General features: G+C 43.1%; 1 long non-coding RNA gene across 1 annotated transcript in view; it reads right to left on the bottom strand.

The window, feature by feature from the left end:
• Positions 1 to 26,966, bottom strand: part of LOC127007406 (uncharacterized) — a 76,383-nt gene that overhangs the window by 25,189 nt on the left and 24,228 nt on the right. Inside the window, exon 2 of the long non-coding RNA XR_007760244.1 lies at positions 10,504 to 10,543. This is a non-coding gene — a long non-coding RNA (uncharacterized LOC127007406). The remainder of the gene's footprint in view (positions 1 to 10,503; positions 10,544 to 26,966) is intronic.

Here is a 26,966-nt window from a genome sequence, read left to right as displayed (position 1 = left end):
GATTAACTCCTGCCTTGCTCTCTAATTGCCTTACCCTTCGCTTTTACATCTGCCCTTCAACTTCCCCTGCCCTTCCCCATTCCCCACTTCCTTCACGTTCACCACCAGCACCTTACCGCGCCGTTAATAAGCTCAGGTACAGCCCCAGGTAATCCCTTCACCTGTAAAAAAAGCTCGCTCGCTTGGCTTTATAATGAGAGGATGTGAGGATCCGATTCAGGGTAATGATGACCAAGGTGGAATCCGTTTAACTCTCTCATTATCACTCGATCCGCTCACATCAATTAGCGACTTTAATGAACAAGTTAGATTGAAATGACTAACAAGTACATGAACAGAGAGTGATTAAAGGGGAAAATAATAATGATAATAATAATACCAGTAGGAATGACGAACAATAATTACACTAATATACAAAAATAGTCATCGAAGGGAGAAAATAATGATAATAACAGTAGTAGGAATGACTATAAAAAAAAACATATACAAGAAAAGTGATCGAAGGGAAAATAATAATGATAATAACAGTATAGGAATGTGATGAGGAAATACCTTTAACGAGTATTTGTTTGTCGATAAGAAGTGGAGAGATCAGGTGAGACAGACAGGTACTTAGGAGTGTATGAAGACCTCCTCCTCCTCCTCCTCCTCCTCCTCCTCCTCCTGCTCCTCCTCCTCCTCCTCCTGCTCCTCCTCCTCCTCCTCCTCCTCCTCCTCCTCCTCCTCCTCCTCCTCCTCCTGCTCCTCCTCCTCCTCCTCCTCCTCCTCCTCCTCCTCCTCTTCCTCCTCCTCCTCCTTCCTGTGCACCTGCTCCTTCAGAATACTGCAAGTCAGCCAATAAAGAATGAATAAGCCATTGAACGTCAAAGTTATCCCATATCTAACCACTCTCCACCCCATCCCTCCGACCTTCAAACTCATAGACTGACATAAGACTCTCTCATACCTCTCTCCCTCTCCTTCTCTCTCCATCTCTAGCCCTTCCCCACTCGGCATTTTTCCCCCTTAACCAGACTAAATAATAACACTTCATAAGAGGCGGAAATATAAGCAAATAACTATACGGGAACGGCCTTCAGAGTAGCGTTTCGGCCATGGTTGGAACGGACGGCTGAGCTTCCCCCCGCTTCCCGATCAGCTGGCGGCGCGTTATGAAGGTCGTGATTGGCTGGGCGCGCACAATGGGGCCGCTGATTGGCCGCTCCATGAATCAAAAGTGAGCAGCCAAAACACGGTCGTGGAAGAGTATATTTAATCACTGGTTCAGGTTGTTGATGGCACGTGAACTCTTCCCCGTCCCGCCACACACACACACACACACACACACACACACACACACACACACACACACACACACACACACACACACACACACACACATAAACCTTCAGGCCGCTGTAGATTACCTTCGACGAGCGGTGTTTTCTTTTTTCTTTTTTTTTCACCTTTTTTTTTGTGACTTTTTTATTCATTTTTACGTGTGTGTGTGTGTGTGTGTGTGTGTGTGTGTGTGTGTGTGTTCATGTAATCTAGTGGACAAAATGAAAGGTCTTGTTATGTGCAGAGACCAATTTATATGTTTTTTACTAATGAAAGTGAAGCATGATTCTTCTCTTTCGTTACGGTGAAAGAGTAACTCAATGAGACACTCGCGACCGTCCACGCCGCACAGATTTGTCTCAATAACCGTCAAGCTGTCACAAGAATTCCTCTCGCACAAAGACTTCGTGCTAAGGTCCAGCGGAAGATATTTCATGATTTACGAAAACCCTTCCTTACCCTTCACCATCACAACTTCTTCCATATCTTCTACCACCATAACCGCAACCATTACTACTTCACCACTATCATCATCATCACCACCAACGCCAAAAGCACCACCATTACCACAATCTCTATCCCCACAAAACCATTACCACAATCGCCACCACAACCGTTACCAGCCTCAGCAACAACAAAATGACAACCGTAACAGTAACAACTCCAACAACAACTATATTAATAACAACAATAGCAACCACACATAGCAAAAGTAACACCAATAACATCCCTTAGAGCAACAACCGCAACAACCGCAACATCATCATGGACAACAAACCCAAAAAAGCAGAAGCGGCAACCACCACCATCACCACCACCACCACCAACAACAGCAGAAACAGCAACAACACAACTATCTCCGCACCCCCCCCTCCCCCCGTCGGCGCCTTCATCCCGACGAAGAGCAGCTCGGCAACACAAGTCCGTGACGCAGCAAAAGTTTGGTCTATAAACCGGAAAGGAACACTCATGCCGCCCCTCAGGAGGCCGACGAGGGGACTAAGTGGGAGGGGGAGGGAGGGAAAGAGGCTTGGGAGAGATGGGGAGGAAGGGAGGGAAAGAGAGTGCCAGGGAGGGAGAGCCAGGGGAGAGTGGGGAGGAAGGGGAAGGGATTGAAGGAGCTGCGTGCATGGCATTAAAGTCAGGCCCCGAGAGTGAAAGCCACACCCTATTTTCTCTCCTCTCTCCTCTTCCTTCTCCTCCTCGGTCTCCTCCTCCTCCTCCTCCTCCTCCTCCTCCTCGTTCACGTTCTCCTCCTCTTCCTCTTCATACTTCTTCTCTTTTGCTTCTTTTACTTCTCTTGTCCCCTTTCTCCTTCTTCTCACCCCCCTTCTCCTCTCATTACTGCTCCGACACTGACTCCTCCTCCTCTTCCTCCTTTTGCTCTTCCTCTTTTTTTCTTCTACGTTGCCAAGCCCTCCTCTCCTTCTCTTTTCCCTCCTGGTCTTGCTCCTCTTCTGGCTGCGGCTCCTCCTCCTCCTCCTCCTCCTCCTCCTCCTCCTCTACCTCCTTCTCCTCCTTTTCCTCATCCTCCTTCTCCTCTTCATTCTCCACCCCCAGGTCCTCCCCGCCCCCCTCGCCTCATCATTATGTACACTCGAGGCCCCAGGTGTGTTAGGTCAGGTGAGCCAGGTTGGGGGGGGGGGGGCAAAGTGGGGGGAGAGGAACGCCTGTGGCAGGTGTTATACTCGTAGAGTCCACAAAATTAAATCTGTTTCTTTTATTCACCCCAGTGGCCAAATTAGCGAGATTCCACGAAGACCAAGGAAGGGGAGAGAGATACAGAGATACACGAGGCAGCTTCAGCACCCCAAGCCCGTGTAGAGTGAGTGACGTCAGTGAATATCGAAGGGGGAGGGAAGGGGAAGAAAAGGTACATCATTACATTAAAGAAAAGTGCAGAGAGGAGAGAGCAACATCACTACATTAAAGAGAAGTGCAGAGAGTAAAGAGCAATCCCACGCAGCTTCAATGACGTCAGCAATTATCAGAGGGGAAGGGGAGAAAAGTAAAACGAATATCAGTACATTAGAGAGCAGAGGAGAGTAGCGAGAGGAATATCAGAACTAAGAGAAGTGTAGAGAAGAGACCAGTTTGGGGGACGGATAGATAGGCAAGTCTTGAACGACTGACCTTACTAACTTAATCAAACCTTCAGACCCTCTTTCCTTCTTCCTACTGACGTCATGCGCAAGTAGACACATTTTGACCAAGCATCCCACCCGCGTGAATCTGTCTGGTCCCCTCTCAGTCTTCTTCTTCTCCTCCTCCTCCTCCTCCTCCTTCTCCTCCTCGATCTCGTTCACGTTCTCCTCTTCGTTCTCTTCCTCTTCTAACTTCTTCTCTTTTACTTCTTTTCCTTCTCTTGCCCCTTCTCTCCTTCTTCTCATCCCCCTTCTCCTCTCATTACTGCCCCGACTCTGGCTCTTCCTCCTCTTCCTCCTTTTGCTCTTCCTCTTTTTTTTGTCTTCTACATTTCCTAGCTCTCCTCTCCTTCTCTTTTCCCTCCTGGTCTTGCTCCTCTTCTGGCTGCGGCTCCTCCTCCTCCTCCTCCTCCTCCTCCTCTTCAGAAGTGGTTTAATCTGTATCTTGGGGGAGGGCACGACTTCAGACTCATTGCCCCTATCTATCGTTTCGTACATCTTTTTGGTAAGACGACACGTGGTTAATAAGGTTTGATTCACCTCTAATGAACATGTACCGGGAACTGCTGAGCGGATTAGGTTTCCCAGGATGATTAGGAACAGGTCGAGCGATGGAAGACCAGTAATATTTTTCCCCGAACCGACATCAGACGAATAATTAGGAAGTGATTATTCTTATCATCATCATTATCAGCATTTGTATTATTGTTGCAGTTGTTGTTATTTCTTTGCTTTTTAATCCTCTTTCTCCTCCTCCTCCTCCTCTACCTCCTTCTTTTCTCCTCCTCCTTCTCCTCCTCTTTTTCTATCCCTTTCTCTTCCTCTTCTTCTCCCTCTTTCTCTCCTTCCTCCTTCTCTTCCTCTTCTCTCCTTTTCCAGTTCCTCTTCCTTTTCCTCATCTTCCTCCTCTTCCTCATCCCTCTTTTTCTTTTTCTTCTCCTCCTCTTCCTCTTCTTCATCCTCTTCCACCGCCTCTCCTTTTCCAGTTCCTCTTCCTCCTCTTCCTCATCCTTCTTTTTTTCTTTTTCTTCTCCTCCTCTTCCTCTTCTTCCTCCTGCTCCTCCTTCTCCTCCTTCTTCCACATCTCTTCCCTCCTTTTGCTACACGGAGACCAACATTTTTCTGCGGCATGGGACGAGCATAAAACAAGCGAATTAAGAAGAGATCTGAAGAAAATAAAAGCTCTTTGTGTCTCCCAATGAAGGAGTCTTTTCAGCCGTTGCCAGGAAGCTTCAAGAGGATGCCTTTCTTATTTTCATTTTCTCCCTCTTAATTTTCTTCTTTACTATCTTCTTTTCCTTCCTTTTTCCCTCTCAGCAATAATTTCTTACCCCCCATCTTAGTCATTCTCCCCTTCCTCCTTCTCTCTTTACCGTTTTCCTCCTATCTTCTCTTCCTTCCTCTCTAACATCCTTTTTTCATTTTCTTAACCAACCTCCTCTCTTCCTTCCTCCCTCCGTGCCATGCTTTCTTCCCTGTAGTAATCATCCCTTTCCTTCCTTCCCTCCCTTCCCCCATTCCTTGTTTTCTACTCCTCTTTTCCTTTCCCTTCCCTCACTAACATCCTTTTTTTCCACTTTCTTATCCAATTTCCCCTTCCTCCCTCGCTTCTTACTTTGCTTTCTCTCTTCTAGTAATCATTCCCTTCCCTTCCCTTCCTCTTTCCTTATCTTCTACTCTCTTCTTTTCCCTTTCTCTCTCTACCATCCTTCTTCCATCATCTTAACTCGTTTCCCCTTCCTCTCTCAATTCTTACTGTGCTTTCTTCCTTCTAGCTATCATTAATTCCCTTCCCTTTCTCAATTCCTATCTTCGACTCTCCCTTCCTCCTTCCTTCCTCCATTCATTCATTTATTCACTCACTCTTTTTCTTCCATCTTCTAATAGTGTTCCCGGGTTTGTGTTGGCTCAGCGTTGTTCTTTCCTCGAATACTCATCGTGATTTTATGGAGGACAATAAAAAGAAACAGTAAAACAATGGGCTGCGACTAAGGGAAATTTTGCTTGACGTTCAGTGAGTCAGGAAACGTTGGTGGCAAAACGTTTAAAGTGGATCAGTAAACTTTAAGCAGTCATTATATTTATTACTGCCTGAGCAAGTCTAAATTACTGGGTAGGTTTCAAATTTTGTATAATGAACAATTTCTTCTCAGGTCATTCACGTTCGTTCTTGCGGGGATTTCGCCGGGAGTTTTTTTCCACTAATTTTTGTCTTGCCCTTCTTATTTCGTATAAAGTGCAAGAGCTTTTTTCTTTTTCTCTCCATGGCTAGAGGCCAACACAAGTTTTGCCAGAGATTTATATCGACACCATTTCGGGTTTAGGCGACGGCGGCGGGGGAGCGGAGGGAAGCTGAGCCGGGGCGTGGGCCGCCGCCTCGCGCTGGCTGGAGGTTGTTCGGGAAAGACAAGCACTTCAGGAGAGGGAGTGACGGGGTATTGACGGATTCATGTATACGTGTGTTTGTGTGTGTGTGTGTGTGTGTGTGTGTGTGTGTGTGTGTGTGTGTGTGTGTGTGTGTGTGTGTGTGTGTGTGTACTAGCCCCGAAAAATTTTAATTAGCAGGAAATATTATAACTAGGTATCAAATGAATTACACTTTAAAATTAGCTCACCTGATAATTTCCGGAGCCATTACGTCGCGTTATTGAGTGTGGAGGCAATGTCCGCCAAGCCTGTGCAGTATATATAATACGTGACTACTACTACTACTACTACTACTACTACTATTACTACTATTACTACTACAACTACCACCACCATCAATATTTCTACTACTACAACCACTGTTACTGTAACAACAATAACAATATTATTATTATCATTATTATTATTATTATTATTATTATTATTATTATGTTGATGATGATGATGATGATGATGATGATGATGATGATGATAAGCTACCAAAGCCTCCCTTCAGGGTGCAGATACAACAAGTTGAACCACACAAAATAACAAAAAGTAACTGGAGAGAAGCAAAGGCAACGAATAGTTAACAAACTGGCCAGTCAAAGCCAAAAGGAGGAAAACTATAATTACTTTTCAAGAAGACATTCACACGAAACTTAAATGTAGAAATGTCTGCAGAAAGGACAGTCTCATTGGGTAACTGATTCCATAAACTTGTCAACGAAGGAAAAAAACATCGTGAGAATTGTGTCGTACAAAAATTCATAGGATTAAAATCAAGATCGTTTTGACTAAGAGCAAACCTCGTGACCCGGGCAGGAGTAAAAGGATCAGGCAAAGCATTGTATAAGGGATGCCGATTATTTTTAAAAACTTTAAATAAAATGCTGAGGGCACCAACTTGACGCCGATGATCAAGATCAAGAACAAGTGCCGGAGAAATAAATTTAATTGCTATGATAGCTCTGTCAAGTAACTTTAAATGGCAATTGGCAGCAGACATCCAAACAGGAGCACAATACTCAAAGTGGGGCAAAATGAATGCATAAAAAAAAAAAATTATTACAGTTGAGTCAAAAGCAAATATTTTGAAGGACTTACGAGGTAAACCTGTCTTTTGTGCAATAGTGGAAGACATGGCGCGGATGTGCTTCTCAAATGTCAGTTTAGAATCAAGAGTGACTCCCAACAAGCGGATACTAGAAACATCCTTAATTTGTTCACCAAAAATATGCAAACAAGGATGAGGTGGATTCAAGGAACGGGATCTACTGATGGTAACGGAAGGCGTTTTATTAGCATTAAGCATTAGCAACAACTTAAATGATAACAACAACCATCACCACCTGGGCACACCTGAGACCATTATTAATAACCCACATTAGACAGACACTCAATGCACGACTCGTAAGGAAACGCCGGCCCCGCCTCGCCCGCCCACTCAACACCCACCACTTATACCAAACAGTCATTGAGATGCATGAGCTAATCACAACGGACACCTCCCCGCCCGTGGCCCGAGAAATGACATCACAGACACCCAAATAACGGTCACCCGCGCAAACACACACACACACACACACACACACACACACACACACACACACACACACACACACACACCGTCTCTTTATTTAATTTACGCTTATTCTTTTTGGTCCTATTGGTGGTAATATGCTCTTGTTTCAGTACAGACAGAGAGACAAACAGACAGACAGACAGACAGACAGACAGACAGAAATAGAATGGCGACCAACACGCTAGTACCGGACAGACATAATTTCAGTGACGCACGTGCCGACAGGAATGGACCAGGGCGCGAGTCACGTGTGGGTGGGTGTGATTTACGGCCTCCTTAAGAAGCCAAAGTTTCGTGAGTAATCACACACCTGGAACTCATTATCTGGCGCGGAGGGCTGCCCGGGGATTACTCTTTGGTTCTCCGGTATATTAAGAAGTCGTGGATTAAGGCCCTCTTGCAACATTAAAAACATCAGTCTTTCATTTCCTCGAGTTGAAAATTAATAATGTAAGATGAAAGAGTGTAGGACGTAAAATGTAGGGTGAAAGAAATATACAATGTAAGGTATGAAGAAAAAGCACCTGTCCAAAAAAAAATATGTATAAAAAAGAAATTCACTGTTTCGCTATTATATCCTACAACATTAAAAACAAAGAGTCAAATCATATAAAAAATATCGCGGTTCCACTCTTCCATCCTACAACACTAAAAATAAATTAGTTACACCATATCAAAATCACTCTTCCGCTATTCCATTCTCCAATACTAATAAAACAAGTGTGTCAAACCGAATTTTAAACATAATCGCACCTCCACTAATCAATTCAACAAAACTAATTATAAATGGAAGGAAAATAAATTAGTTAAACCATATCAAAATCACTCTTCCGCTATTCCATTCTCCAATACTAATAAAACAAGTGTGTCAAACCGAATTTTAAACATAATCGCACCTCCACTAATCAATTCTACAAAACTAATTATAAATGGAAGGAAAATAAATTAGTTAAACCATATCAAAATCACTCTTCCGCTATTCCATTCCCCAATACTAATAAAACAAGTGTGTCAAACCGAATTTTAAACATAATCGCACCTCCACTAATCAATTCTACAAAACTAATAACATATGGAAGGAAAATAAACGTTCCCATAAAACACACACAAAATAAATGAGTTACAGATATCGTCGGGAAGTCAGCGATCTCCCAAACCATGTATTGATCGTTGAGGCGAACACTACATTGCTCCTAAGGCGGGAAGCAGGAGCGGCATCATCCTCGAGTTAGTGTTCAAGCCTCGTTGCCCTCAGTGGAAAAATCTGTAGTCTTAAAAATGGGTCAACTTAAATTAACGCTTCTCGTCTTTGGAGCCTGTGTGCGAGAGAGAGAGAGAGAGAGAGAGAGAGAGAGAGAGAGAGAGAGAGAGAGAGAGAGAGAGAGAGAGAGAAAGGAAAAGAAGGAAAAGAAGGCAAGAAAAAAGAAGAGAAAGAAAAAGAAAAAAAGAAAGAACGAAAGAAAGAGAGAAAAAGAGAAAGAAACGAGGAAAAAAGGACCCATGCAGTATATTCCTTTCCGGGCCGGCTTCCAAGTTTCGACGGCCGAGGTCACAAAACAGTCCAAAGCAAAAACTGTGACCTTCATCAACAATAAAACGTCCTGCAGCCGTGAGCCCGAGCTAGGTCACGGGGTCACAGAGGGTGTTATTGGGCCACGCAGGTCACTGGTTCACGCTTAGGTCACTCACCTTAAGCCACAAACAGGAACGAGATCAAAACTAGGACACGGCGCAAAATGTATCACACAAATAGATGGAGAGAGAAACAAAAACAGAGATAGATAGAAAGATAGACACAGACAGACAGAAGAAGGCTGAGAGAGGGTAGACAGAAAGACACAGACAATGCGACAAACGAAAACAGAACGCCAAAGGGAAACGAAAATATGATCAAACTCTTTAATATTCTGGGTCAAAATGAAAAAATAGGTCCCGGACTCGTGGTTTATGGAGGCGACACAGCGTTAACTGGCCACCCTAATTACAGGACAGGACAGGGCAGGTCAGGTCAGGGCAGCCTCAGGGGACACACAACGCAGGTGATATAAGGGGCGGAAGCTATTAAAGGATTAGCGCGTGCGAGAGGACCCAATTAATACTTCGTCACGCGGGGCTAAGCGCGGGAAACTAACACTCCATCACAGCGACGAGGCACTTAACGGCTCTTTAATATGCGCGGCTCAAACGCTTTAGGGGATGGCGCTTCGCAGGCAAACACGGAAGGCAACACGACACAAGCAAGCAAGGGATTCATACTTGGCTTTTTTGGGGTGGGGGGGGGCGTTAGTGAAGGTTGATGAGGATGAATATTACTGTAGTGTACGGGCTTTTTTTTGTAATCGTTTTTAGTCTGTTTTTCTTTTTTAATCGTGTTTAGGTCGATGAGGAAGAAATTAGAGTAGCTTTTTTTAATCGTTTTTAGTCTGTTTTTCTTTTTTAATAGTGTTTAGGTCGATGAGGAAGAAATTAGTGTCGCTTTTTTTAATCGTTTTTAGTCTGTTTTTCTTTTTTAATCGTGTTTAGGTCGATGAGGAAGAAATTAGAGTAGCTTTTTTTAATCGTTTTTAGTCTGTTTTTCTTTCTTATAATTGTTTTTAGGTCGATGAGGAAGAAATTAGAGTAGCTTTTTTTAATCGTTTTTAGTCTGGTTTTCTTTTCTAATCGTATTTAGGTCGATGAGCAAGAAATTAGTCTACCTTTTAAAATCGGTTTCAGACGTTTTTTGTTGTTCTCTGAGTCGGTGATTCAGAGAGAAATGAAATAAGCCAGAGCGGTTTTTTTTCCTAGTGTTTCATCGTTCGTTTCCGTGGTTTGACGAAGCTTTTTTTAATCGGTTTCAGTCGTGAATATTCCTTTTTTTTGTCGGACTTGGAATTTCAGAAAAAAAAATTATAAACCAGAATTTTTTCCTTAGTGTTTAATAGTTTGTTTTCGTGAGGTTTCTTTTTTTTTTAATATAGACATTTCAGTGGATAATGCTTCACTGGGAAACCGGGAACACACAAAAAAAGTGTTTCAACCAAGTCCAGACCTCAAATATTTACTTACTTGACTGGTCAGAGGAGTTGCTTCATTAGGTACTTCAGTTCTGGAAAGAAAAAAACACATTATAATATTACCATAACTATTCTGTATTAGGGAGACTGGGCGATAAGTATACACGCTCATAAACAGACTATTCTCCTATTTTATTTTTACTATGGAGCGTTTGGGAGTCTATGGGCCGCTTTCACAGTCGTATTGTTTGTTTTGATCGTTACCAATGACGCCGATCGACGCTATAGTTCTCCACGTGAAACTGGCCTATGGGGTAGTGGTGGCTGCAGAGGAAGCGAGAGGTGTTTAGAGTGTGTGGCAAGGTGCGGGGGTAGGCTAACCCCGCACCCGCCACTACCCCATCGGACAGTTTTAAGTGGAAATTCTATAGCGTCGATCTTCGCCATTGGTAACGATCAAAACAAACAAAACGACTGTGAAAGCGGCCCAATGAAATACCCACCAATAAGTATAATTGTCCCATTTTATTTTTACCATGGAATGTCTGGGAGTCTATGAAATACCCACCAATAAGTATAATTGTCCCATTTTATTTTTACCATGGAATGTCTGGGAGTCTATGAAATACCCACCAATAAGTATAATTGTCCCATTTTATTTTTACTATGGAGTGTTTGGGAGTCTATGAAATACCTACCAATAAGTATACACGCTCATAAACTGACAATTTTCCTATTTTATTTTTACTATGGGATGTTTGGGAGCCTATGAAATACCCACCAATAAGTATTAACGATCATAAACTGACAATTTTCCTATTTTATTTTTACTATGGGATGTTTGGGAGCCTATGAAATACCCACCAATAAGTATAAACGCTCATAAACTGACAATTCTCCTATTTTATTTTTACTATGGGATGTTTGGGAGTCAATGAAACACCCACCAATAAGTATACACGCTCATAAACTGACAATTCTCCTATTTTATTTTTACTATGGAGTGTTTGGGAGTCAATGAAATACCTACCAATAAGGACACAAAATTTAGATGAAGGAAGATTAGGTTCATATAGAATTGAAACGTATTTGTGTCCTCTTGGCCAAAGTTCAAACAAACAAACAAATGAAAAAAGAAGGTTGCAAGACTAGCATACTCTAAAACACGTCTGATTACTATTATATATTTTCCAATCTTTAAAACATACCCACAAAAAATCGCACAAACACACACAAACAAGCACGCAAGCACACAGATAGATAGATAGATAGAGATAGATAAATAGATAGATAGATGCTGTATTGACCACAAATTAGTAAGTTCTATAAAATACAATACAATTCTCAACATATAACACAAAAAAATTACCCTTCCTACACAAATAACCCCCTCCCCCCACACACACAAAGCACCCCCCCACACCCACCCCAGAAACACAGCTCCCTCCCCAACACCCCCACACCCACCCATAGACCCACAGTCGAACCACATAAAAAAAAATCGCCCTTCCACTATTGATTTCTAACATAAAAAAATTGCCAAATCCTATAACCCCCCCAAAAAAATCTCCCTCTCGATATTGACTTTTACAATAAGCCACAAAAAGAAAAAAAGAGATAAAGAAAGACAGATAGAAAAAAAAAATCCATTTCGCTACTGACTTTTACAACACTAAATAAAAATGAGTCACAAAAAGAAAGAAAGAAAGAAAGAAAGACAGAAAAAAATCCCCATTTCGCTACTGACTTTTACAACACTACAAAATGAAAATGAGCCACAAAAAAAAAAAAGAAAGAGGGAAACGAAGACAAAAAAAAAAAAATCTCCCTTTCGCTACTGACTTTCACAACATAAAATGAAAATGAGTCACAAAAAGAGAGAAAGAGAGAAAGAAAGACAAACAGAAAGAAGGAAAATAAACGAACACCCCCCAACACATCCCCAAACACACGACCACTAACACACCAAAACCCGGCCGCTCCATAAAAAACAAAACAAAAACGCGGCACCACCCCGGGCCGCGCGACAATAAAGACGGATCCACGGGGTGCGCGGCCGGCGGCGACAATAAAAGTTACGGAAAGGGTAATACTTCGGCCCCGATGGAGGTAGTTACATGTCCTCAGCTTATCCCCGACGTCCCTGCTTCTTCCTCCTCCTTCCCCCCACCGCCCCCGCCGCCACTGTCCCGCGTATTGATTTGATATTGCAACGTCCGTACAGCGAGGCCCACCCAGCACCCCTTCTTCGTTGACCTCGTTTTTACCTTAGTTTCCCCCTCTTGGTGTCTCTTGAGCTGTGATTCCTGATCGGGTTTATTCTTACACTTAGATTTTTCTCCATTTGTTTTCTTCTTGTTTGTCTGTTAATTGCTTATCGGATTGTTTGTTTCACCTTTTTCGCTTGGTTTCTTCTTATGGTTTTTCTTTACCTCTTTAGTTTCTTATCGATTTTTTTGTTGCTTGTTTTATTCACATAGTTTTCTCCTTTGGTCTCTCTTTTTTTTGTTTTTCCTCCCTTATTTTCTTCTTTTTATCTCTTTTTTTTTCTTCAATTCCTTATCGGATTGTTCGTTTCACTTGTTTTTTTTTTCTTTGCTCTGGTTTCATCTTCTGGTCTTTCTTTACCTCTTTAATTTCTTATCGAACATTCTATTGCTCTTGTTTATTTTTCACTTAGTTTTCTCCTTTTGGCCTCCTTTTTAGCTCATATTACTCTTTGCTCGTCTTTTTCCCCTTAGATTTCTTCCTCTGCATTTTCTTTATTTCGTTCATCTCTTATCGTTTCTTTCTATTTTTTTGAGGGGGGTGTTAGGGAGACATGTTCCTTCACCCTGATTTCCTTTACTACTTTATCATTTCTTTTGGCATTTCTTTCCCTCTTATATTTCTCGTCGGATTATTCTTTGCTCGTCTTTTTAACCTTAGCTTTCTTCCTTTTCATTTTTTTATCTCGTTTATCTCTTATCGTTTCTTTTTATTTTTTTGAGGGGGGTGTAAGGGAGACATGTTCCTTCCACCTGATTTCCTGTACTACTTTATTATTTCTTTTGGTATTTCTTTCCTTCTTTCAGTTCTTATCGGATTGTTTTATAAGACTAATTCTAACTGGCATAGATGATCAAATTAAACGTACAGTCGCGATATGAAGTGATGTCGTCGTGTACGTTCATTAAAAGGGAACATTATAACACAAACAATAAATACACATCACGTCCGTTACCTTCAAATGCTACCGTACGAAGCATTCTGAGGGCGGCGACATCACTTCATATCGCGACTGTACATGCAACCCCTTTATTTACACGTACATTAGTCTTCTTTTATTGTCTGTCTGTGTGTATGCGTATCTGTATATATGCCTCCACACCATCATAGTCTCCAATACATCTCACTCATCTATTTCCTTTTTCAGTTAGCTCCCCAACCTGACCTAATCTAACACAACCCTGAGGTCAGCAAATCCACACCATCTCCCTTCTCCCTTGACCTCCCCTCGTCCCCAAACAGCTCTAACTTTCTCAGCACACACTAGTTTCCCCTCGGTTTATCATTCCTACACAGCCCTCAGTCCTTTCCCCTCATCGCTGTCGCCTAAACATATAATCTCTACACGGCCCTCAGTACAGCCTCTTTTTGTACTCCTTCCCCCTCAGTTTTACAAATTCACGTAACCCTTTTCTCTCGCTCACCTCTCCTCGGCAGCCTTCCACACCCGCGTCAGTACATCCCTACACATTCCCCTCAACACTTCCCTCTTGTCCTCCCTCAGCTCCCTCGCCACCACAATACACCTCTTCCCTGCATAGTTCCCCTTTGCGGTCTCCCTTTACAGTTTTCCTTTCATCACTTTCATTATTCCAACACACACGCACACGTACACACACACACACACACACACACACACACACACACACACACACACACACCATATTTTAATTATCTTAACATTTTTATTTTCGTATTTTTATGACCTTTCAATACAAACATTTTCATTTATTCGTAATATTCACAGCATCGACACCAGGCTCGTAGGCAGTGTTATTAAGTAGTAGTAGTAGTAGTAGTAGTAGTAGTAGTAGTAGTAGTAGTAGTAGTGATAATAATAATAATAATAATAATAATAATAATAATAATAATAATAATAATAATAATAATAATAATAATAATAATAATAATAATAATAATAATAATAATAATAATAATAATAATAATAACAATACTACTACTACTACTACTACTACTACTACCACTACCCTCCTCTCGCTCCTTTCATCTCTCCTCTCTCAATACGTTCCCGCCACAACACCAATTTATGTAAACCTCCACGAGAACCAAAATAAATAAAAACAGCCTTAATTAATTTTACCTGCAGGGGCACCACACTATCCACAGGTGTACGCTTTCAAGGGTGCCGCCCCAATTCATTACCAGATCACCACAACAAATAGACTCACAACTCACTGGTGCCATAAAGGACTCGCTTTGGTGGTGGTGGTGGTGACTTTGGTGGTATTAGTGGTGGTGTTTGTGGTGGTAGTAACAATGGTGATGAGGGTGGCAGTGATTGTAGTGGTGGTGGTGGTGGTGGTGGTGGTGATGGTGGTTCGGCAGGCTGTTCTTTGGTTGGTCGAGGCAGGAAAAAGGAAACTTGTCAGCGAAGATTTGTCAGTGTGGAGTTTCGACTTAGTTTCCTCTTTCGTCTCTTCCTTTCTTCTCTCCCTCCCTCTTTCTTTTCTTCTTTTCTTTCTTCCTTTCCACCATTTCATCTTCCGTCTCTTCCTTTCTTCGCTTCCTCCCTCCTTCTTTTCTTCTTTTCTTTCTTCCTTTCCACCATTTCCTCTTTCGTCTCTTCCTTTCTTTCCATGCTCTATCCTTATTTTCTTCTTTTCTTTCTTCTTTTCTCCATGCCTTCTTTTTTTTCCCATCCTTCCCTCGTTTCTTTCCCTATCACGCACTTTCTCTCTCGCCTCTTCCTTTCTCTTCTTCCTCCTGCCTTTCTTCCTTCTCTTCTTTCTCCCTTTTCCACCATTCCTTCTTTCTATTTCCCATCCTTCTCTCATTTCTTTCCCCATGCCGTACTTTCTCTTTTGTCTCTCCCTTTCCTTTCTCCCTCTTTCCTTCCTTTCCTCCTTTTCCACCGCCCTTCTTTATCTTTCCCTTCCCTCTTTTAATTCGTCCTTCTTCCTTACTTTCTACCAATCTTTCTTTTTTTAATTATTTTCTTACTCTCTCTCTCTCTCTCTCTCTCTCTCTCTCTCTCTCTCTCTCTCTCTCTCTCTCTCTCTCTCTCTCTCTCTCTTGCTTGTCTTTTTTTTTTTTCGCTCTTTCTCAGCTTCACTGTCTCATTATTTTCTCACCAAAGAACACATAAACTAAGTCTATTTCACTCCCTCTCTCCCTCTCTCTCTCTCTCTCTCTCTCTCTCTCTCTCTCTCTCTCTCTCTCTCTCTCTCTCTCTCTGCGTCTACTATAGGATTCAGTAAAGGAAGAAAATAAATAAGAGCTTTAATACAATCCCTTCCGATACACGACAGAACTATTATCTCTCTACGAGGCTGTAAAAAGGAAACACCCGGCGAAGGACAGAGATATCGGTTCCCTAACAGTCGAGGCCGCGCGGGATTACGTGATATGGAAACTGTCGAGAAATAAACGAGTGTAAGATAAAAAGGGAAAAAATGGTTAGGAGATTAGAGTTATGAGATAGGGAGAGCGCGTGGCTTTGTTTTGTTTGTTTGTTTGTTTGTTTGTTTGGTTGGTTGGTTGGTTGGTTGGTTGGTTGGTTGTTTGGTTGGTTGGTTGTTGTTCGTGTTTGTGGTCTTGTTCTTGTTCTTCTTCTTCTTCATCATCTTCTTCTTCTTCGTTCTTCTTCTTCTTCTTCTTCTTCGTTCTTCTTCTTCTTCTTTATCTTTTTCTTGCTGTTCTTGAGTGGTTGTTGTGATGATGATGATGATGATGATGATGATGATGCCTATAATGAATATATAATGTTTAATATGATACTTTAGCGGCAAAAAATATATAACATTGAGTATGATTTTAAACTGTTGCTTCGACTGTCTTTATTATTATTATCATCATTGTTGTTGTTGTTGTTGTTGTTGTTGTTGTTGTTGTTGTTGTTCGCATTGTTGTTGTTGTTGTTATTACTATTATTACTATCTTTATTACCATTGGCCCTGTTCTTTTTAATGGCACTGTCTTGCTCTCCCTCCTTGATGAAGCTGATAACGCCCACGATAACAGTGATGGAAATAAGAGCAGTAAGGATCGCGAGGGACGCCACAATATATGACCCGATTCAAAACTTTTCCCCTTCATTTCGTTCCTGTCACGGAGCCAAAAAAACATGGAAGGGCGTGAATTCAAGGGACAGAGTGAAGAGGTGGCGGCGGGAGGCTCTTCTGAGGGGAGAACGGAGATATAGACGTGATAATGGTATCCTTCTTTGTTGCTTTTTTTCTTCTTTTCCCTTTCTTCTTCTTCTTCTTCTTCTTCTTCTTTTTTTTTCTTCTTCTTCTTCTTCTTCATCTCCTTCTCCTCCTCCTCCTCCTCCTCCTTCTTCTCTTCTTCCTCCTCCTCCTCGTGTTCTCTGTGTGCCTCGCCTCATGTTCTACCCCTCACACTCTTCTTCTGTTTTCCTCCATTCCTCCCTTTTACTCAATCTTCTTTTCAACATTTATGTTTTCCTTCCTGTTTGATCCTCTTTTCTTTGTTTTCATTTTTATCCGTCTCATTCCTCTTTCTTTTTACATTTAAAAAAATAATGATTATATTATTAGTGTTATTGTTACTATCATTCATGGGTTAAATTTGCTTTTAATTATAATCCTTGACCTAACACAGAATGCCCTTGACCCTCTCATCGATGTATTCATTACCGCATCGGCCAGAGACAACACTACATGCATCAGGCTCTCCTCCTCCTCCTCCTCCTCCTCCTCCTCCTCCTCCTCTTGTTCTTCCTCCTGCTGCTCCTCTTCCTGTTCCTCCTCTTCCTGATCCTGCAAAAACCGTGAAAACCTAAACACATGCATGCAAATGACGGCTCGTGTCATTAGCAGCAACGCCAATACACACACACACACACACACACACACACACACACACACACACACACACTCTACCATGTCTGCTTGCTTGTCTAATAATCTGTTTGTTGCCCTCTGAGTGTCTGTCTGTTTATCTGTTTGCCTGTTTACTTTATTATCTATCTGTGTCTCTCTCTTTGTCTATCTATCTATCTATATATCTATCTATCTATCTATCTGTCTATCTACCTCTCTCTCTCTGGTACTTACTCAAATTAGAAGTTTCCTTACAAGATTACGGTGCACAAACATCATAAGGCGAATAACCCATCTCAGTATCGTACATTTTAAGCCACGGACCGAGCCTCGAGATGAACTTGAGAAAAGACAAACAACTGCGCGAGGATAATTATAGTAAGAAGGACGAGGGTTGGTAAACAGGAGTTGAGCATTTCACGGGATGCGAAGATAACTTGGGAGGAATGGAAGAGGAGGAGTCGGAGATCATCAATTGCGAGATCTGCCTTAATGACGGATGATCGGTACAGTGGGACTCACGTGGGGTTGTTAAAACTTACATAAACATCATCATTATCATTATCATCATCGTCATCATCACTTTATCTTATTCTTCTGCTGAATATAGATCTCTCCTAATCGTTCCCAAGCGTGTCTGTCTTGTGCCTCTTATTTTAAGCTGCGATGTAAACGTTTCAGATATTTTTAAATTTCACTCCGTCATCTGGTGGTGAGCGGCCTTCCCTCGGACGTCTTCATATCAATTATTTCCCAGTCTGTCACTTTTTCACCACCCCCAACGGCAAGAAGGTTGTTTTCGGTACGGTTTGCTTGCTTGTTCGTCTTTCCTTCTGTCTGTCTGTTTGTCTGTAAGCAGAATTGTGCAAAAACAAACTATTAGGGTTTTTTTTTTTTTCTTTTTTTTTTTTTTACGTCTTTGCCTATTGCGCCGGTAGGCTTGCTTGAGGGGCCTGGATGTTATTCGGCCCCAGCCCGTCATGGCGCAGGCAAGTGTTTATAGTGGCGCCATCTTCTCTTTGCGAAACTTGGTGGAAATATCTATCATCAGCCAAGTAAGAATTATCATATTTTGGGAAACGTCCTATAAACCTAACCAAATGAAGGCGAAATAAAATACAAAAGCTAAATCCAATCGATAACTTAGGGCGGCCATATGGAAAACCTACCTTTGATTTTCCGGTAAACACAAGCCGAGCAACTTTCGACAACACCCTTCACGACCAACACAAACGAGGTTCTGTAATTAATTAACACCGCGGGGCGGCAAGAGGAACCCGAGGAAGTCCACCACCACAACTCTTTGCAGGAAGCCACAGTGGTTCGAGGTGTGTAGACGGCAGAGGTCGAGGAGGGCGGCCGACGTGACTAGCGGCTAGGCAGAAGGAAATGTTGAGGACTTAGTGAGTGAGGATATTAGTTACGTGCGTGTTACCTGATTTGTATATTATATCAGTAAGGCTTCTGTTTGACTCTGTTTCTCTCACTCTCTCTCTCTCTCTCTCTCTCTCTCTCTCTCTCTCTCTCTCTCTCTCTCTCTCTCTCTCTCTCTCTCTCTCTCTCTCTCTCTCTCTCTCTCTCTCTCTCTCTCTCTCTCTCTCTTGCCCTTTATTTCTCTCCACAAATCTGAGCTACAAAATCCGTCAGGGTCTAATTTTCGTCCCCTCATCTATTTTTCCCTCGTTCCCTCGCTTCCTTCCCCTCTCCTCTTTCTTCTCTTCCTCTTTCCCTCGCTGCGAGTGTCCCTCTTTCTCCATTTCTCTCCTCCTCCCTTCAATCGGTTATCCTTGCATTTTTTTTTTTACCTTGCAATATCATTTCCCGTTATCGTATTATTGTTTCTCTTTTCTTTCTCGTGTGTTTGAAGTCTCCTGGGTGGGCGTTGATGTCGGTTTTCATTTTCTGTGACAACCAATATCTACGTTTTTTTTTTTTTTTTCAATTCGTATCAGATTACTCATTCTAATCTTCTTTTTTTAAATTTTACGCGAAAGCACATGACATTTTTTATCTATCTTATTTTAATGATCTTGCTCGCGAGTCAATTTATTTATTCATTTATTTAACAAGATTGCATTAAACCTCTATTTTTATTTTACTTTGCATGAGGCTCAAGTTACTCTAAAAGCACATTATTACTTTTGTCTTTTTTTTATTACGAACGACGAAGGAATGCCCCGAATCAGGTTACCTCTATCTTTTATCCATCCCGGCTAAAACATTTCCTTTCACTACAAACACAGAAAAAAAACACTCACTTGACAAACGGCTGCAACCAGTTTGTTATTGAAAGCTTTGTTTTTTTTTGTTTGTTTTATTGGTTTCAGGACGCAAGAAATATTTAAAGTGCTTGCATGTTTTCTTTCTGCTCTACTGAACAATATAGATAGATAGATAGATAGATAGATAAAGACAGATAAATAGATAGATAGATAGATAGACAGACAGACAGCTTGATAGAGAGAGAAAGCGAGAAGGTACAGAACGAGAGAGAGAGAGAGAGAGAGAGAGAGAGAGAGAGAGAGAGATAATTGACAAGCGGCTGGTGTTCGTCTGCAGTATTCACACTCTACACGGTTCGATTTCCATCTGTCTCGCACTTTTTCCTTTCCATTTTACTCGTGTCTCCTCCATTTTTCGCTTCTGTATCCGTCACAGTGGCTCCTGACAACCTCTCTCGTGCATTATTTTTACTCTCCATCTCCTCCTCCTCCTCCTCCTCTTCCTTCTCCTCCTCCTTCACAGTCACCCCGCGTTCCACTATTCGAGGTAAAATGTTTGTTATTATTTACGATGGAAGAGCAAAAAATAGACAGGGAAGCCGGAAGAGAGCAAGATAGAGAAAACGGAGATACGCTGTCCCACGCAGATTTGTTTTGCCTTAATCCTATCAAAACTAACACCCACACTCTTTCTCCTCCTCCTCCTCCCCCTCTTCCTCCTCCTCCTCCTCCTCCTCCCCCCACCAGGTGTGTTCCTCCGTCAGGTGTTCTGTCCCCATGTATTAGCGTCGCTGCCAAACTCGACGCAACGGCCCGTGAAGTCAAGTTTTTTTCGCCCCCTTTTCCGCTTTTTATTTTATTTTCTCCTGCGCGCGCGAGCATACACACACACACACACACACACACACACACACACACACACAAACGTAGCCCACCCCCTCCACACACACACACGCAAATATATTAACAAACAAATATTTTACCTTGCGAAAACACTAAAGATTTTGGTGTATCAAGCTTTTATGTGTTAACTGGTTCATGTTTACGTCGTGCATCTATCACCACCACCACCACCAAGAACAACAACCACAACAACAACATTACCACCATCATCACTAATATCACCATCCCCATTCCCACCTTTATCACCACCAACAATAACGATAACAAAAACAACACGAAAAATATCCCCAACCCAGCACGCGGGATAGACTGACTGACACCTCACCGCCTCCACAGCCTCACTTCATCTCCCCCAGCACTCCACGCACAAAGCATCCGCCGAAGCAACAAAAACATGACACGAGAGCAAAGAGGACACAGGATTGAGCGGAGGAGTGTCCCTCAATCACTAACCCCACCACCACCACCACTACCACTACCACCACCATCATCATCATTGCAATCATCTCCACCACGTCGCCTTTTTACCGTCTAGCTCCCCGGCCGCCTCTGAGCTTGAAGGCCAAAGGTAACATCACCCACACAGGAGGAATCGTGACGTCATGCTCTCCTATCAACACCCTTGGGGCCCTGTGAGCGGCATCCATATTAATGGGCCCATATCCAAAAGCATTTCGGGGCTTACGCAGACATACATGATTAGGTTTTCGTAGAGGTGGTGGATATTTCCGTTGGGTAGTTTTATGGGTGTAGTGATGGTGTGATAAGGCTTTTGCGCCGTGAATGTGAAAACCACTCATTGAGGCCTCGGGAAATATTTGTTAAGAGTCGAAAGCCTTTGATAATACGGTACATAATTATTTGATTCACGAGTAAAAATTCAGGTGCGGGACATCATGATAATACTGATGTAGCGGGCTTTTTTTTTTTCTCTTTACGCCCTAGAACAGTTTCCTCAGTTGTAAAAAAAAAAAAGGGATATCGATAGAGATAGTCTGTGTATATAGCTTTCGCCTCACCTGTTCATTCCGTTCACCTGATCGCCATTAACTAATAACCAATATGTCAGTTATGTTGCACCTCACCTTCCATTTACCTGTCCATCTTTACCTATCGGCCGAACTTAACGTTAATTAACTCGTGTTGCTCCACATCTTCCGCCTCACCGACCAATCAATCACTCGTCCACGTTCCACATCACGTTCCACTTCTCCGGCTCAACACTACCATTCGTCCACTCATGTTCCACCTCACCTTCCATTCTCTCACCCCTCACCATTACCAACCATTTATTCGTGTTTCTCCTGCTTGGTGACGTATTTTTCAGTCTGTTTTCTCTGTCGACGAATGAACAATTGAAAACGATAAACAGTTCTCTTTATTTATCTACCTTTATCTATCTATTTATCTATATGTCAGTCTGTCTATCTATCCCTCCAGATGCAGCTGTTTGTTATTCGGTTCGAGGTTCACGTTTGGTTCATAGCGAGGAGGAAAATATTTGTTGAGTCTCCCCGATGGATGATTGATGACACAGCATATCAAATGAGGCTTTCTAATTGGGTGACATTAATAATCCATGACTCTGAAGCCGCGATGTATAATTTGTTGTCTTTCAATTACACTCACACTCTCGCACACACACACACACACACACACACACACACACACACACACGCACACACACAGAGGCTGATGATTATCTTTGTCAATGCGGTAATTATAATGGACGTTAATGATCCCCCTCCTTTTTTTTTTTTTTTTTTTACATAGATCATTCACTGGTAATAGAAAAAAAATAGATGCCTTTGTTCGGGTTCCTGTTCACGTCATTTGGTTGTCATATCAAGATTAGGGAAATGAAAAGCAGGATGAGATGTGGAGGGGGGAGGGGGAATGTGTGTGTGTGTGTGTGTGTGTGTGTGTGTGTGTGTGTGTGAGAGAGAGAGAGAGAGAGAGAGAGAGAGAGAGAGAGAGAGAGAGAGAGAACCATTTTTCTCCTCACCGTGAAGTATAGTCCTCGCCGCTAACAGTCTGCAAATATTTTCCCTTCAGTCCCTTGCCGAGTACTGCTGCAGCTGAGCGCGTTTTGCAGTTTTGTTTGTGGCTTCTCTTTTTTAGATATTTTGCACACATTGTTAAAACGGACAAGTAAAGGGATGGCCTACGTCCGGAACACCCCTTACCCCCTCACCTCCCCCTTCCCCTCCTCAACCCATCCCCCCCCCCCTTCCGACACCGCTTTCATATTTAGGACACAATAATTTTAGGCGAAAAAAGTAAGGGAAGGAGAGAGGAGGGTGGAAAGGGAGGGGGGAGGAGTGTGAGTGAGTGCGAAAAAAAAAGGGGAGGAAAGAGGAGGGGAGAGGAGGGAGAGAGAGAGAGAGAGAGAGAGAGAGAGAGAGAGAGAGAGAGAGTGTGTGTGTGTGTGTGTGTGTGTGTGTTGGGGGGGGTGGGGGGTAGAAAAGGACAGGAGAAAAGTGTGTGTGCGTGTGAGGGAAAAACTGAAAGGAAAGATGTATGAGGAAAAGAAAGAGGAAAGAAAATGAGAAAAAAACAGAAATGGAAAAGAGGAGACGGGGCGGGAAGAAAAGTGTGTGAGAGTTGAAAATAACGGAAAAGAGTGCGTGAGGAGAATAAAATACAGGCAAGGAAGTGTGAGAGGGTAGATAATGACGGGAAAAGTGCGTGAGGGAAAAAAAAGAGAGGTATAAAGTCTGGGAAGGGAGAAAATAACGAAAAAGAGTCTGTGAAGGAACAAAAATGACTCGAAAGAAGAAAGTGTGAGGGAATAAGATGACAAAACATAGAGGAAAAAAAAAGGATAGAATACGTACGAGGGAAAGAAAAAAAAAGCAATACTAAATCAGAGAGAGAGAGAGAGAGAGAGAGAGAGAGAGAGAGACAGACAACAGACAGACAACAGACAGACAGACAGAGCCACACAGACAGACGAAAAGACAGACAGACAGACAGACAGACAGAGCCACCCAGACAGACAGACAGAGTCACCCAGACAGACATACAGACAGACAGACAGACAGAGAAGGATGAGGGACCCGAGTAAGACGCAGGGATTGAGGCATTTACAGGGTGAAGAAGCTTTAATGAGCCAGACACCGCCAGGACCCAGGACGGCAAGGGAGAGGAGGTGGGTGAGAGGGGAGGCAAGGGAGGGAGAGAGGTAAAGGAAGGAGGTTGAGGGGAAGGAAGGGAGGGGTGGGAGAGAGGAAGGGAGGGGTGAGAGAGAGGAAGAAAGGGTAAGGTTTGAGAGGAAGGGAGGAGGGGCTGGAGAAGGAAGAGAAGGGGGGCAGGGGAGGTGAAGGATGGAAGAGTGGGAGAGGGGAAGGAAGGGAAGGGGGGAACGGGTGAGGAAGGGATTGAGAGGGAAGGGATGGAAAGGAGAGGAGAGAGGGGAAGGAAGGGACGGTGTAAAGGGGGCCAGGGTAGGGTATGGAGGGGAGGTGAAGGATGGAAGAGTGGGAGAGGGGAAGGAAGGGAAGGAGGGAACGGGTAAGGAAGGGAGTGGGAGGGAAGGGAAGGAAGGGAGGGGGTAGAGGAAGGTATGGGGAAAGTGTTGGAAAGGGGAAGGAAGGGAGGGGGGAGAGAGGAAGGGATGGGCTGAGTGTTGGGGAGGGGAAGGAAGGAAGCCTCGAAAAACCTGCACTGGTGATTTCTTGGAACGAATTTGATAGCGGTGTTTGGACCTTTCGTACCACAGTGAAGCGCCGGTGATAGGCGATAAAAGGAAAGGATTGTCTGTTTGGGCTTCCTTGTTCCCCTCCAGCCTACAGTTAGTCGCATTTAGCATGAACAGTCGCCTCATGAACGAAAGAGTACAGACTGAGGCAGATCGAAAGACAGGGAGGACGCAGTTAACAATATATGGCGTGTTTTAGATCTTCATTATATTTTAGGGGAGGAGTTCGATGCATATTCTCAGACGCTTCCGATTCCCACAACAACAATTTCGAAAGGACACAAAGGAAACTAGTCGCGTTCTCATGAGTATTTTCTTTCACGTTGGCGGTGAAGAGGCTTTGTCAAACTACACCAGGCTCATAAAACTACCTATAAAAGTACCCACAACCTCTACCAAATCTTTCTCAAATGTGGGTGTGTAATCCCCGAAATGTTTGGGAATGTGGGTCTTTTGTTCACGGCGGACTGTACAACGCAGTGACGTGACGTAGTATATTGTCTGGGCGTAGTGGAGTGTACGTAACTCACTCATAAGCCTTACGCTGTGGACTGTACTTAACCCATTCTCACCGCACCGACGTAATTCTTGACCCTGGGGATATGAATGTGAATAAGGGAAGATGTAGCGAACAGTTTATCGTTGACGTCACAACAATGCGAGACACAATAACCTGCGCCACAAAACTCGATTGAGGCAGCGAGGGTAACTCGTGGCCAGGAGGCGTCTTGGAGGGAGCGACTCTATTAGCAGGAACCCGTATATAGCCATGACACAGATACATCGCCCTAGTTTTCGAGTTCCCAAACTGTCTAACATTTCTTTACACAATCCATTCACATTTCTTTATTCTATATTCATACTACTCTATATTCATACTGAAGACGACTCCTGACAAACGGCGGAAGAAATGACAAAGGAGGACCCGTGTGTCGATCAGGCCAGGCCACGCAGCAGCAGGAGGGGCCGGGCCGAGAGGTGGTTTTCTAACCCTTTTTATTTAGTGACGTAAAGAAAACCTGTTCGAGGCGGGGCTGTGTCGGGCCGTGTCGCCACCTCGCCCGTGACGTAAAGCCTCAATAGACGAAGATATGTGTGAAGGACGAGAGGCATAAGAAGGACGCTTTACACAACAATAGACGAAAACGCAGCAAAGAGTCAGAGGTCCATATTCTTTAACGTAACGAGCTCCAAGTAAAACTATTTCCCAAGACCACAGAGAAGATTAACCCTGTTGTTGTGGGTGTTTTTCCCGTTCAAGATGCAGAAGTTGTGTAAAACTATCCCTAGACACACAAAACAATCCCTCAAAATCCGAAAATCATCCCAAGCCACACAAAACAATCCCTCAAAATCCGAAAATTATCCCAAGCCACACAAAACAATCCATGAAAATCCGAAAACTATCCCTAGACACACAATACAGTCCATGAAAATCCGAAAACTATCCCTAGACACACAAAACCGTCCCAAAAAATCCGAAAAATATCCCTAATCGCACAAAACAATCCCTCAAAATCCGAAAATTATCCCTAGCCACACAAAACAATCCCTCAAAATCCGAAAATTATCCCTAGCCACACAAAACAATCCATGAAAATCCGAAAAATATCCCTAGCCACACAAAACAATCCCTCAAAATCCGAAAAATATCCCTAGCCACGCAAAACAATCCCTAGACACACAAAACAGTCCAAGAAAATTCCAACTTCTACGAGAGAATTTTCAACCAGGCGAACAGAATTGCCGATACGTTATGGAATATAGGTCGGTATGATAAGACACTTTCGCTTCTCACATCAGCTATTTCTAAAGGTCAAAGAGGGGGTCAATTGGGTTCTAATACGTGGTTCATTAGGTTCCCGGTACAGAGGAAGGGTCAAACTACCACCAGGGTCATAAAACTACTCCTGGAAATGCCCCAAACTCCTACGAAAGCCTTGGCAAATATGTGAACTTGGGCGACGCAATGTTTTAAAATACGACCTATCTAGAGTCAAGAGGTGAGTGTTGTCTTCCCCCGTGTCGCCCTCTCCCTCACGCGGCCCAGGCAAGACAACTCCTGCTTCCAATCAAATCTGACAAACCTAATAAACGAACTGCCATACATTTTCATGGGTTCATCTGATTCCCTTCTCCCTTCTACGCACCTCTCTTATTCCAATCTGTTGTTCCCCTCGTTCAGGGCTCTATTTTTATAACCTTTCAAGGGCATCTCTCTCTCTCTCTCTCTCTCTCTCTCTCTCTCTCTCTCTCTCTCTCTCTCTCTCTCTCTCTCTCTCTCTCTCTCTCTCTCTCTCTCTCTCTCTCTCTCTCTCTCTCTCTCTCTCTCTCTCTCTCTCTCTCTCTCTCTCTCTCTCTCTCTCTCTCTCTCTCTCTCTCTCTCTCTCTCTCTCTCTCTCTCTCTGTGTGTGTGTGTGTGTGTGTGTGTGTGTGTGTGTGATATTTATTCCTTTGTTTTCTTCAGAGTTCGACCAAAGTTCAGCGATAATTTCTCTCTCTCTCTCTCTCTCTCTCTCTCTCTCTCTCTCTCTCTCTCTCTCTCTCTCTCTCTCTCTCTCTCTCTCTCTCTCTCTGTCTCTCTCTCTCTCTCTCTCTCTCTCTCTCTCTCTCTCTCTCT

This window comes from Eriocheir sinensis, chromosome 35 (assembly GCF_024679095.1).
Source record: "Eriocheir sinensis breed Jianghai 21 chromosome 35, ASM2467909v1, whole genome shotgun sequence".
In the NCBI taxonomy this organism is placed as follows: Eukaryota; Metazoa; Arthropoda; class Malacostraca; order Decapoda; family Varunidae; genus Eriocheir; species Eriocheir sinensis.
This window is presented reverse-complemented; position numbering and strand designations above follow the sequence as displayed.